Source organism: Pteropus vampyrus, unplaced genomic scaffold (genome assembly GCF_000151845.1).
Source record: "Pteropus vampyrus isolate Shadow unplaced genomic scaffold, Pvam_2.0 Scaffold160, whole genome shotgun sequence".
NCBI classification, from domain to species: domain Eukaryota; kingdom Metazoa; phylum Chordata; class Mammalia; order Chiroptera; family Pteropodidae; genus Pteropus; species Pteropus vampyrus.
The window spans coordinates 2,956,738-2,969,847 of NW_011888941.1; the positions used below are offsets into that span (position 1 = coordinate 2,956,738).

Below are 13,110 nucleotides of genomic sequence, written 5' to 3' on the forward strand. Positions count from 1 at the left end.
TCGATGAAGTAACTGTCTCCTGACCGTACTGTGAGCCTTGTGGGAACAGGAATTCTGTCTTATTTATCTTTATATCACTAACGTCTAAAAGAGCACTTCAAGTGATGGTGCTGGGGGAGACACTGAGGCATGGAGTGTGTGAATGGTGTGCCAGTTCAATTGCTAATCCAGCCCCTTCCAGGAGCAGAACGAGACATTTCTCATTACCTAGACCACTGCATCAAGAAGATGAAACTATGATAAATTAAAAATGAATCATTTTAAGAGCTGAGTATAATTTTCGGACAGCCCCATGGGAATGAATATCACTTTTCAAAAACATGTTTAGGCTTTGGAAGCAAATAGGGCGAGTTCAAGTCTTTTCTCCAGCCCATTCTAACTTCACGATCCAGAGAAAGTTACCCACCCTTTCAGCTGCTCTGTTCTCTCCTCTTAAGTGAAGAAAATAAAATTCTCCTTAAGAGTTGAATGGGAAGATTAAATAAGATTGAACATGGACAATGCTTAGAAAATTATAAATTCTACACATGGTTTAATTTTTTTCTCCTTTCCTGATTTTCAGGGATTGTAACCTCTGATTTTTATAGAAATCAAGAACATTGGACTTCATCAAAATGGTTTCTTTTTATCGGTAAAGTTTTAAGTCTTTTGTATTTTTTCAATTTATTGAGTTTAATTACTATTTCAGGATTCTTTCAGGATTTTTTTATCATTTATTTTTACCTTCCTTTTGTTTTTGTGCTTTCATTTCCACAATGATAGTTCTCAAATCAGCATGTGGCAATAACCTATAAATCTGAATAACTTTTATGACACAAAATGCAACATAAAGATTTTTTGTTCAACACATCTTCACATCATTTAGAAGAATGGAATTTTGATTTTCGCATCAGATCTTTTTAAATACTTAACCTTTCTTTATAATATTTTTTACAGTATCAGCCTCAATGTCTGATAAATTGTTTATAACAAGTATAAGTAACCAAATTTTTGTTTGGTTTTTAGAAATCTTTTAGGAGAACAGGAATCTCATCTCTCAAGCATCTAGAACAGTGTCTGACACACAACAAGCACTCAATAAACATGGGTTAATAAAAGCCAAACAAATGCAAAAAGACATCTATAATAACATTTTTTAAATTAAGTGAATAAAATCATCGGTTATTTCATTATGAAATTTGTATTTTCAGTATCTAAACACAAGAACACTTGATTATTCTGCTAACATAAGACCTGCTCGGTGACCTTCTTCTCTTCTAATGCTGCCATCACCCACTGCCATATACCTCCATATAGCTGCCCCAATGCACTTTCTCCCTTCTAACTTACCCCAATATTCACAGCTCCTCATTGGAGGAACACTGCTATACTCTTTCTCCCGTGCCTCTGAAATAACTTATTATTTGCAGTTGGCATTTTTTTCTATTGACTTCTTTAAATGATTTCTTCACTTCAGTGGGGGGATAAGGTTTTTCAATTAATAAAATTCTGTTAGATTGTCTTCCTCTCTAAAACCTTATCCTGAAAATCGAAGTTCTATTTAATGAGTTATCTAACTTGTACTGATGCATTTGAGGAAATGAAATGCTATCCCCATTTTCCTAACTCTTTTTGAAAGAAGACCCTATATGATACATCAGGATGCTTATCCTCCAGTTCCATTATATGAAAGTGACAAAGCAGATTACCAAGTAAACTCTTCAGTGCTGCACACAATTTCTTCGTTTCTCCACCTAACCACCCTTTCCTTCTGAAGAATTTTATCCTTTACACGTTAGTTAGTTCACATTTTTCCTATATAGAAATTGCTTCCTTCAGATCTAAGTCATGTCTAAAAATGTTCTGTTTGCAACTTAGGCTTTTCAACAAGACAATATGATATTCAGAAACCAAGAAGTGTTCTTCCTTCCCTTCTGGTTGTTTAGTGGCGGAAGACACCATCAAAGTGGAGGATGGATGGGCAATGTTCTCTCCTCTTTGAACCAGGGATGTTTATTCCCCCTGTTCTCCTTCAACTGAAGGGCAGAACTGAGCCTCATGCATTCATTCTACATTTACTGCACATCTGTGTGCCAGGAGCCATGCTGGGCGGAGTCTACATGGCAAGGCAGACATGTGCACACATAAATAAAGTTCAAAGTAATAAGAATTATAGTAAGAGCAAGTGCAAAATATTATCAGAGCAAGGGTAAAAGAGTGACTCACTGCTAATGAACCCTCTGGAAAGGTTTCTTTTGGGAACTCTTTTACATGACAATTTTCTGTCTGACAGAGAGCTGGAAAGACATGACACCAAAATAAAATAGCATGCAAAAAGGCATGGAGAGATAAATATCTTAGAGTATTCAGGGAATAGTAAAAAGCTTGATGTAGCTGGAAGCTTGTAAGGGTGGGAAATAAGAGGCAAATCAGATGCTTCTGTAAAGCCATTTATTTGTTCAAGTAACAGATACTTCCCAAGCACGTACGAGAGCAGGCCTATAACAAATTTAGAGCAATAAGGGAGCAGACTTGACTGCAGACCTCAGGGAACTTGCAGCCTAGTGGAGAGGTCAGGTTTTAAAGAAACCATTGACCACTGACCACAGGGTGTAGTTCTAAACAGCATCGTCATGCCCTGTTACTTTAAGGTTTCACAGTGCAAAATAGAATCAAACATCCAATTTTCCAATTCAAAAATAAAATTATAATTCTATTTGTCAAACTTTTAGTGTTATGTATCTTCTTAAGTGTGGTATTTTCGTTGCCAATGGACACACAAGAGTAACAACAAAAACAATAAAATGCCAAGGAATAAATGTAATGAAGAATTGTTCATCACCTAAATGAGGAAAGATGCGAGTCTGCTACATGGCTTAAAAAGAGATACCATCACCTTCAAGAATCCTGGTGATACTAGCATTTTTAGGCTCAACCTCGTGTCAGGTACTCTGTTGAGAGTTTTGCTTGTCCCCTCTCATTAATCTTCACCACAAACCTGTTAGCAGCTGCAATATTTCTCTTCCTGTCACAGATGAAGAAACTGAGAATTAGAGAGGAAAAGAAAATTCACAGATTTTCCAGCAATTTTTAGATACTGGCTCTGAGTTAACGTCAGTTCCTGGGGAAACAGAATACTGTTGTGGTCCACCAGTCAAGCGAAGAGTTATGAAAATGAGGTGTGAGATCTGTGAACCCACCCTGTAGTTTGTACGTCCTTCCGACATGTACGGCTAGAATAGTCATACTTGAAAATTGAGCCATAGCGTGAGGAAGGGCCAAGTGGAAACCTTTAAAACTATTTCCATACGATATCTTCATACAAAATAGTAAACCTAAAGCAATACCACAGGTGGAATCATTGAGTTAAGGACCACCATCAAAGACCTAAAAGATTCGGAAAGATTGATTTTTATCCCAACCCCATTGTACTCAACGATTTAGTCTATGATAAAGGAAAATGGGTTTTGAAGGTTGCTGGATTTTTAAAAACTTAATCGGATGGTGATATTAAATGTCCCGCTGGTCTATGGCCATGCCACCCTGAATAAGCCTGATCCCGTCCGATCTCGGAAGCTAAGCAGAGTCAGACCTGGTTAGTACTTGGATCGGAGACCACTTACGAAGACAAGGTGCTATAGGCATAAAAAATAAAAAATAAGGAATTGTAAGCTGGCAAGGTCCTTGCAATCTGTGAGGTCAATCAAGTGTTACCTCGTCTAAAAAATAAATAATAAATAAATAAATAAATGTCCCATCGTTCTTAAAGTAGTCTCATAATTGAAGCAAATACTATTTTTAAAATGTTTTAAGTAGTCTTGTTATCAAAGCAAAACAACAGATCCTGGTATTTGATAATTTTTTTTCTTTCCCTATAACCATAACTCAGTAGACATAATGCGTTCACCTGGAAGAAGTATACCACACCCTCTTATCTCAGGGTTATGTCAGTTCTGTCATGATTTATTCCACAGACACCTTGATCACCTCATACTGCATAAGGCAGAATGTTGATAACAATTACCCCAGATCTCTTGGTGAGTCACAGGAGGGCCAGAGTCAAAGATAAAAATTCAAAGGCTTGCTCCTACATTGAAAGTTCAGCAGTTCCAGTTGTCTGGGACATATCAGGAAAGCCTCTTCAAACTGCAAGAAAATTTGCTGCATCATGAACCCACTACAACTAAGAAAGTGTCCTCTTTGAACTTTGGAGGCAATATATACTACATTTATTTGTGCTGCTTCAATCCATTTAATTTACCAAGTAAATCATGAGGGCACCACCTTTTAGGGAGGTCCAGGACAAGCAAAGGCTCTCCAGATGGTCCAGGTAGCTGCAAACATTTGGACGTTGAGAAACCACAGATCTGTTTGTGCTCAAAGTGTCTGAGGCAGGGTTAATACTGTAGAGAGATTGTGGCAAACCCTAATAGAAAAATAATAGTCCAGGCTCATATGGTTTTGAAGCAACAGCTCTTGAGGTACTTATGGATCCTGGTAGACTGAATACCTGAATATGGAACAACAAGTAACTGTGTGTCCTGAGTTGATCATCCAGAACTGGGTGTTATCTGAGTCACCAACCCATAAAGATGGGTGTGCCCAGCACTCAACCATGTCAGGTTCAAGCGTCATGGGGAGTTCTTTATGGAAAGCTAGGCTTAAAAGAGAAAAAAAAAAAAAAAACGGAGCCTGGTTTATAGACTCTTCTGCATGGTAATGCAGATAACAATCATGAGTGGGCTTTTCACTGTTACAACTCTGAAAGACACTGGTAAAAGGAAATTCTCCCCTTTGGCAGAATTTCAAGCAGCATATCTAGGGTTTTGTTGTTTGAAGTCATTTTCGTTTTACTTTGTCTAAACATAAAGATAATCAGAGGTCAAATCTACATTAATTTATAGAAGGTAATTAATAGTTTAGCCACATGGTAAAAACTTTGGAAAAACCAAGAGTGAAGGATGAGTGACGAGGAGGTTTGGCGAATGTGTGCACGAATGCATATATTAGAATGGACTCAGAGTGGGATGTGAACGCTCAACAAAAGGTGTCCTTGTGGAAGAGATTCTCAATAATCAGCCCTCTTAACAATCAGATGAAGATCCTACGGAACATCTCTTAACATCAACTATCAGTGCCTTCTCAGTGGGCTCACCAATTAAGTAGCCAGGGTGGCACAAATGGTGGTGATATGTGGATTTCTCTTCTTCAAGACTGGTCTAGCTGGCCTCATAATTCGAAGTCCAGCCAGCCACCAGGAAGCAAATTAGTTATAATTAGACTCCTTCCAAGATGGCTGGGACCTCAGTGCCTCCTCTGGTAGTGATACATGTGGATGTGGACTTTTCTTTTGATGCTCACCTTCCTTCTGCCAACAACACCCCAGGACTTATTGAATGCAAGCAGTATGTGCCACTGTATCTTTCCCGCTGGAAAATGTCAGTCCAGCATGCAATAGAAGAAAGGAAGGCTGGCATTTCTCACATTTCTACTTAAGCATGCACCCACAAAATCTATCTGCTTCCTGAGCCTGCAGCTTGGGCTTTCTTTGTTCAGAGGCCCTAGGAGCCAGAGAGAAATGCTTCCAGAAGAGAATGCAGCAATTGTACGATGATGTGTAACTTGAAATTGCTGCCTCTCCATAATTCTAGGGACACCTGTTGATCATCCTTGGTGACTTGACAAGGCATCCTTTTGGCATTGGGGATTTTAGTGGAAGTAGTTCAAATTTACCACAGTAACCTCTTAATTCAGCAACCTTCTGCCACGGTACGGGTCGCTTTCTTAATCATCACGCAGGTAACAAAATTCTGGGGCTTACTTGATTCCCTACAGCCTCAGTCTATGGACAGATCTTTCAGCCCTCCAATAATCATAAACGCCAAATAACTGGTAATAATTACTTTCTGTTTAAAGGAGCTGGATAGATTTTAGTTATCTTCAACTGATCGATAACTGATTAAATGGTGGAAGTGTATTGAAAGTTCATTGTAGCTAAAAGCTTGTGGAAAGTTTTTGGAAACGTGTCACAAACTTCTTAAAATATGTGTGCTCTTTGACACAGAATTCTCTTCTGAGGATTTCTTCCAAGAAAATAAACAAGCAAGTGCACAAAAGTGTATATAAAGAAATGTATCTTTTTCTAATTCAGAAAAATTGAATTTAACCTTGATCTCTAAAAGTGACAACTGATAAATGAACAATAGCAATCTATAGAATCAAAATCAAACCGGAAATTTTAGAATGATTTTCTACTTCTCAACAGAGAAGAAGAATCTCATAAAATTCAAAGAAAACATAATCCATAAAGATGTGTAGCAAAGTATTTGATTTTCTATAAGTGGTTATTTTTTTTGTCTTGTACTTAGACAAGAGGGGAAGGAGTGAGGAATAGCAGGCAAGACCCTACAATGTTTTGCATATAATTTTCGATATTTCCAATTGAATAGTAAAATATGCATTTTTTTGCCATTTAAATTACAGCAACTAAAGGCAGTGGGCACATTTTGGTCATTATTTATTTCACAACCATCTGTTGAATGCCCATTATATGCAATAAATGCCAAGAAGACTAAGATGAAAAAAGACATAGGTTTACATGAAAGATTTTGGTAGAGTAGGAGGATCTGAACTTAATGGTTAAATTTTAAAAGTTGTTCCCAATTACACTGGTGCTCTCCCCTGGTTCTCACCCTTTCTGCCCTTTCGACATGTTATGAGGGAGCCACCAATAATATTAAAAGGTTGTCATGGTTCAACTCTAATGTATGACAGGTGTCTTATTTTTCTTCTGCTAGGGGTGTTATCACATAAAAACTTTAGAATATTTTCTTGATTTTTGTTATTTTTTAATAGCTCAGGATTTTATGAACACTTTTCTACACATCCCTCCCCTACACACACGCACATACGCACCTTACCTAACTTCAAAAGTTGGCTGCTTTAGTGCAGAGTAAATGCCAGTGTAATTTGCAGCACATCCCCAGTCATTGTGCTTTCGGCCCAAGCAAGTTCATTTCAATTGATTTACATCTCCAGTGTGGTATTTTGTGGCACACATTCTCCACTTCCGGCTATGCCTGAAGCTAAGCAGAGCAACACAAGTCCTCCTGTGCACCTGATGGAGTAGAAGACCTCTATAAATAACCCTTTCTTTCTTTACCCAACAACCATGCTCAGGTGTTATAAACTTCTTAGACCAGATTTCCTCAGTCATTGATTCATAAACAAATTTTTATAAAACAAACAAAAAAAAATGTCACTGCTGTGTATTTGGATTTTTAAGAATCAACACTCAACTCTTGGGATATATCAGGTAAGTCACAGGTGCCACCCTCCACATTCTCCCCTCATGAACTTGTGTGCTGCAGTTAAGAAAAGTATTTCCTCTACATTCATAGCTCCTTTTTTAAGGCCACCAATCGATGTCTATTTTTCATATAGCCTGAGCCCTACCATTTTTACGACATGATTCCTTTGCTCAAAGACACTCAAGTAGAGTGGGAGGAGAGAGACACAGATACAAACGTGCACTTATTAAATCTAGGCTAGGGCAGCTCAATCCTGACGAGACACAAAGATAGAGATGGAGAGATGGGGAGAGAGATTGAGAAATCAATAGGGATTGGAGAGAAAGGGGTCTGAAGGTTAGATAAGATGTAAATGGGCACAGAGAGGATGAAAGATGTCCCCAATAGAAGGGGGGAGTAACGTCAGATGGGACCCTGAGCTGAGAGCAATGCAGGGAACAGAGAAACAATGTTGAATAGGTTCTTCGAAATGTTTATCATCTAAGTTCATTATGCAAACACAGCCAGTGTGCTGTCATTATACCTATGCCTGTGTTCTGCGTTTCACACTTGTCCTAATTAATCCTCAGTACAACACTTGGAAGTGGCATTATTGCATGAGGAAGGAACTGAGGCTCAGTGATATGAATCAGGTTGGCCAAGGTCAATAACCAGTAGGTGCTAAAGTTAGAACCCAAATCCAGATTGGTCCAGCTCTAAATCCTATCCTCTTTGCCTTGCTAATGCCAGTCTAACCCTCCGTGTTGTAAAATCCAAGTGCAGGAAAAATCCTTCTCAGCTGTCATAGCTGAAATCAGATCCACCCGAATTTCCAGAATGGTCCACATCTGCCAAAATGAGGGGACCCTGCTCACTGCCCAAGTCATCCAAGGGCAAAACTTTCAGGAGACACCCTTGCTGATGAGGGACTGATTGATTTCTAAGGCTCAGCCTGTCCCCTGGGGGCTCGCTGGGGAACTAGGGCACAATCGCCCTGCCTCAGCCTTCAGAGCCGCCTAATTCAGCCCTCTGTGCTGCAAGGGAAGCAGCACTCTCACGGTTGCCCCCTCCCACCCCAGGCACTTAAGGAAGTAAAAGAACTAATTAATTATCATTGCTGTGGTTGATACTGCTGTGGCAGTGCTGGGCATCCGGCACCACTTTGATGTTTGCTTCAGAGCTCTGTGGATCAAGACTCTTGTCTCTGTCCACGTGGGCATCAGGAGGGAGGATATCACTGCGTAGAGGAGGCCTGGGTGCATTGTTGTCCTACCATTCACACTTGAAAGTGAGCTCTAGTCTCCACCCTAAAAGTCTGTGAAATGAAAGAACCTAAGATAAATTGATGAGTTTTTTGCTTTTGGCTTAGGTGACCATTTGACTTACCCATGCATGAATACTTCTAAGAGCAAAAGGAGGTGTCATGAATAAAATACTGCAATAACAGGTGTAAAATAATCATCCTTCCACTTCTCGGAGTCTTTGAAAAATTAGATTTAAAAAATTGTACCACTTATCCTAGTGACTGCTGTTAAGTGCATTATGTGTGACCTAAAGCAAAGAGCAAGATCTGAACAAAAGAAAGGGAAATAAAATGATATTTCAGCCAAGAGATGCAACCATGCTGAAGTTATAGTCAATTCATAATTATGTGTGATGTGCTGAAACAGTAGTAACATCGACAAGTGGGGCACTTGTAAACAAAGAATGATCAATAGTACCATACAAAGTATAAGTCTGCCCACATTTCTTTACAAAGAGCATCTATATTCATGTGGCATAATAGTTGCTGTACTTTTGAGTTTTCGTTATTTGAAAATAATTCAGCAATAGGATTCAACCAAATCAATGAACTCTTGCTGCTTAACAAACGGCAGCCCAAAATTTAAGCCCAAAATTTAGTGGCTTAAAATACAATCATTTATTATCTCACAATTTCTAAGGGTCAGGAGTCCAGGAGTGACTTAGTTGGGTGGCTCTGGCTCACCGTCTCTCACGAGTTTATAGTTGCTATGTAAGCTGCGGCCACTGAAGGCTTGACCTCAGTCCTTGCTCACTCGTGGGGCATTATTTCTTCCCTGGCTGCTCAGAGTCCTCAGTTCTTCACTGCCAGGTCTTCTCCACAGGAAGGTTCACAACATGGTGGCTGATCTCCACCACATCCAAGATCTAAGAGAAAGAAAGTAACCACGTTGGAAACCAAATTAGTTTCTTTTAGAAACTAATCTCAGAACTGACTACTGTTCACACAGCACAACCCCAAAACAAGTCCTCCACAAGCGTGTGAGCGCCACAAGGTGGGGATCATTGAGGCACTCATGGAAGTGGGCTAACACACCAACTTTTCATTTTGCTAAATTTTGTACCACTATCTGATATCACAATTATTTCATAAATATAAATGAAATTTTAATTATAAAATACTAAGAGGAGTATAATCTTGGTATATAGGCAGTATTTTACCATGAATTCATAGGACTGCATGAAAAACACTACATTATCCTCCTTTTTCTTTTCTTTTTTTTTTCTTTAATCAAGAACGGTTCTAGATTTGTTTGCTTTATTTACCACTGCCTATCTCCCCTAACTAGGACAGGTAGGTATTTTATGTCTCATTGACCGCTCTATACCCAGTGGCTACAACAAGCATTAACATAAGGTAGGAAACAGAAACATTCCTTAAATAAGTGAATGATGGACACTTTTCCTTGAATCGGTAACTAGCAGCAGACCAAGGCTTGGGAATAACGACCTTAGGCCTCCATCCTAAAGTTATTCTTTCCGCCGAAAAGAACAAAACTTGTCCAGTTGAAGGCACACATTAAGGGCCAAGTCAGTGATCTCACAGAGCCTCAAGTTTGACAAGCTGCAGTGCAGGCAGAAAGACATGCCGCCTGTAAGGTATCACAAGGCAGGAATTTGCCTGTGATTTCAAAAGATCAGCCTCCTATAGAATAATATTCATAAGATTTGGTCTTTAAATAGAACTTAGGTCTATTATGAGTGTGGATAGTAAGACCAGCAGTCTTAAAGAGAAGAGTTTCTCATCATTGGCTGAATTTCTATGTCCTTTTAAAGGATGGGGCAATTAAGGGTGAAACCTTTACTCAGCATCACAGAGTGGATTCCAATCAAGGTCAATGCTTTTTTTGTCCTGTTCTTCACTGGTCTTCACCATCTGGGATCTTCCCCATCCCCATTCTCATTCTCACCCAAGACAGAAAGGCTCAGCCCAGGGTGGCCCTGGGCTCTACAAAATATTTGCCTCCCCTCGGCCCCAATTCCCACCAGAAATCCAAGGTACATTACGACCACCAGGATGTGCTTGGAGACCCCATACCACCCAACTGCATGGAGTAGGGCCAAAGTGAGCTCAGCACTGCCTTTACGATTTGTCGCTGAAAAAAATGCACCCTCCCCAAAAGAAGGCTCAGCACATATGAGTTATTGCAGAAAAAAAAAAAAATGTGCTTAGCAAGGGAAAAACCCTTCAGCTGTTCTTAATCCTGACACACCTTGTTTGAAGCAACAGGTGTATTTCTTCAAAAAAAAAAAGAATTTTAAAATACACACATCAGTAATTTAAATTCACTAGAGAGTTAGCTATTTAGAGGATCCCTGTTGTAAATCCTTTCACAAAATGAAGAACATTTAAGTAATTACCCTCTAATTTACGTACTCTGTAAGGTCAACTATTTAAATGTCTGGCTTTCTTAATTTGAGGCACACCCGCATTTACAGAACCTCTTTAAAACTCATTATGGCCAACAAATGTATTTCTTTCTTTTCTTTAACAGAAAGAAAAAAAAACACAATACTTTGGTGAAATAGGCAGAAGATATCTATTATCCTGGCAACTGTTATAACACGTGCTTTTTGCAAAGAGGATTTCTGTCGAACTGATCTAGGCTTAATGTGATCTAGAAGCAAATTGTCTTATATTTAAAAACATATTGTTAGCACATACATCCTAAGTCCTTGTAATTTGTATTTAATCTTTAAACTCCTGTAATTTGTATTCAACCTAGTCAAAATATTTAGTTAATTAATACGATAGTTAATCACGATGTGTTTTTATTTATCCATAAACGTAACAAAAAAGCTATCAACTAAAATAAGTTAATAAAAATATTAGAAAATATTTGGAAATATCCTTTATAATATTTCTTTAACCAGTATCCTTTACATGCCAATTAGCCAAGATAAAAAAGATTCAATGAAAATTATTTTGCTTATTTCTGACAACGTAGCTTTCCAAATTTGATCTTTATTTGATGAAAGCAGGCATGCCATGGCAGACTACACCAGAATTTACACACTCAAGTAGAACGAAATTCTGTCTGTAACTGGGGGTCTGAAGAAGCTGCTGGGCCATCAAAGTGCTTGAAAGACAAAACCATACGATAGAGGTATGCTGGTACATCCTGTGAACACAGGACCCAGGGAGAGTTCAGCTCTCTCCTGTCACCTGGCCGAAGGACAAAGCCACTGGCCACCATACCAAGATGGTCATTGACCATCTCTAAGAACACCATTCACAGGGAATCCAGTGTGAATGGCTCCCCTGAGAGCACAGTTCAGAGAGCTTCTCACGTGTGTGACCGGTGCCCCCTGGAGGTGTTGCATGGCCTCCACTATTCTCTCCTCTTCAGATTCAGCTGTACAAGGCTCTGGTCTAAATGTAGGCGAGGTGGGATGATTGTTTGACCATTTCCAATTCTCTCTGGCCATATTGGAATAAAATGGTGACAAATCCTAGACAATAGAAGCTTTTGATTCTTCTGCAGTACCAGTAACTTCTCCAGGCACACCAAGGGGCTGTACTGACTGGGGAATGTGACTTTTCAGGGTGAGCCCGAGAAGTGGCAGTGGGGCCAGACAGTGTGGTGGGAGCTGTAGCAGATGGGACAGTGGACTCCTGACTCAAAGCATTCAGAGCCACGTATTTCACAAACCTGAACTGTGCAGGGGATCAGATTCAAACTACGGGCTGCCCCCAACTGGCTGCCATCGGGGAACAACATCGACGACATTTTATAGCATGTGACAGCTTTCCCAGAGAAAGACTAGCACACTCAACTCGTACATGCTGCTTGGTCTTTTTGCTCCATGTAATTGTAATAATAATATCATCATCATCATCCTCACCATCATCATCATCATCATCATCATCCTCACCATCACCATCACAGCTAATATGTCTTCAGAGGTTACCACATACTAGCAATGTTCTGAGGGCTGTACACACACTCATTTCATCTGGACACCACCCCTATGTTCGTTGCGACCTCAAATCCTGTCTCCCAATCCCAGTCCAACACTGCTGCTGTGATCTTTCCCATATGGGCTGCAAATGTTTCTGCTCAGGTGCAACATGATGGGGCATCAGTTCACAGCTGTTCCTCACACCTCACACCTCTTGCCCTAGGCTCCTTCAATGCTGCAGGTGGGCCCACAGAACCCTGCTCAGCACTTGCACACGTGCATGAGAAGTTCAAGGGTGCTGGCCACCCAGAATCAAAGGCGTAGAGTTCTGAGATGTGTCTCACAAGGTCTCAGGGACTACAGCCAGCCATGCACTGGGACCTCCTCAGTGAGCTCCCGTTGTCTGGACTCTTCCTCCTTCCGGGCCCCCCTCCCCTGGCTCCCCACCTCTGCTTCTGTAACCTGTTCACATTCGCCTTTGGCCTCTGCTTTCAGGGCATCTAAGCTGGGCTGGTTGGTAACAAGGCAGCCCGGGAAGGTGGACACCCAGAATCAGACATCAGAGCTGGATCATTGACCCATCACATGGCAATAAGGATGCCACTGCCGCAGGTAAATGGGTGGTATGATCACAGTC

The 13,110-nt window shown here is 40.1% G+C and overlaps 1 pseudogene; it reads left to right on the forward strand.

Moving 5' to 3' along the window:
- Positions 1-3,504: 3,504 nt before the first annotated feature.
- LOC111745680 lies at positions 3,505-3,623 on the forward strand (annotated as a pseudogene).
- Positions 3,624-13,110: the final 9,487 nt, after the last annotated feature.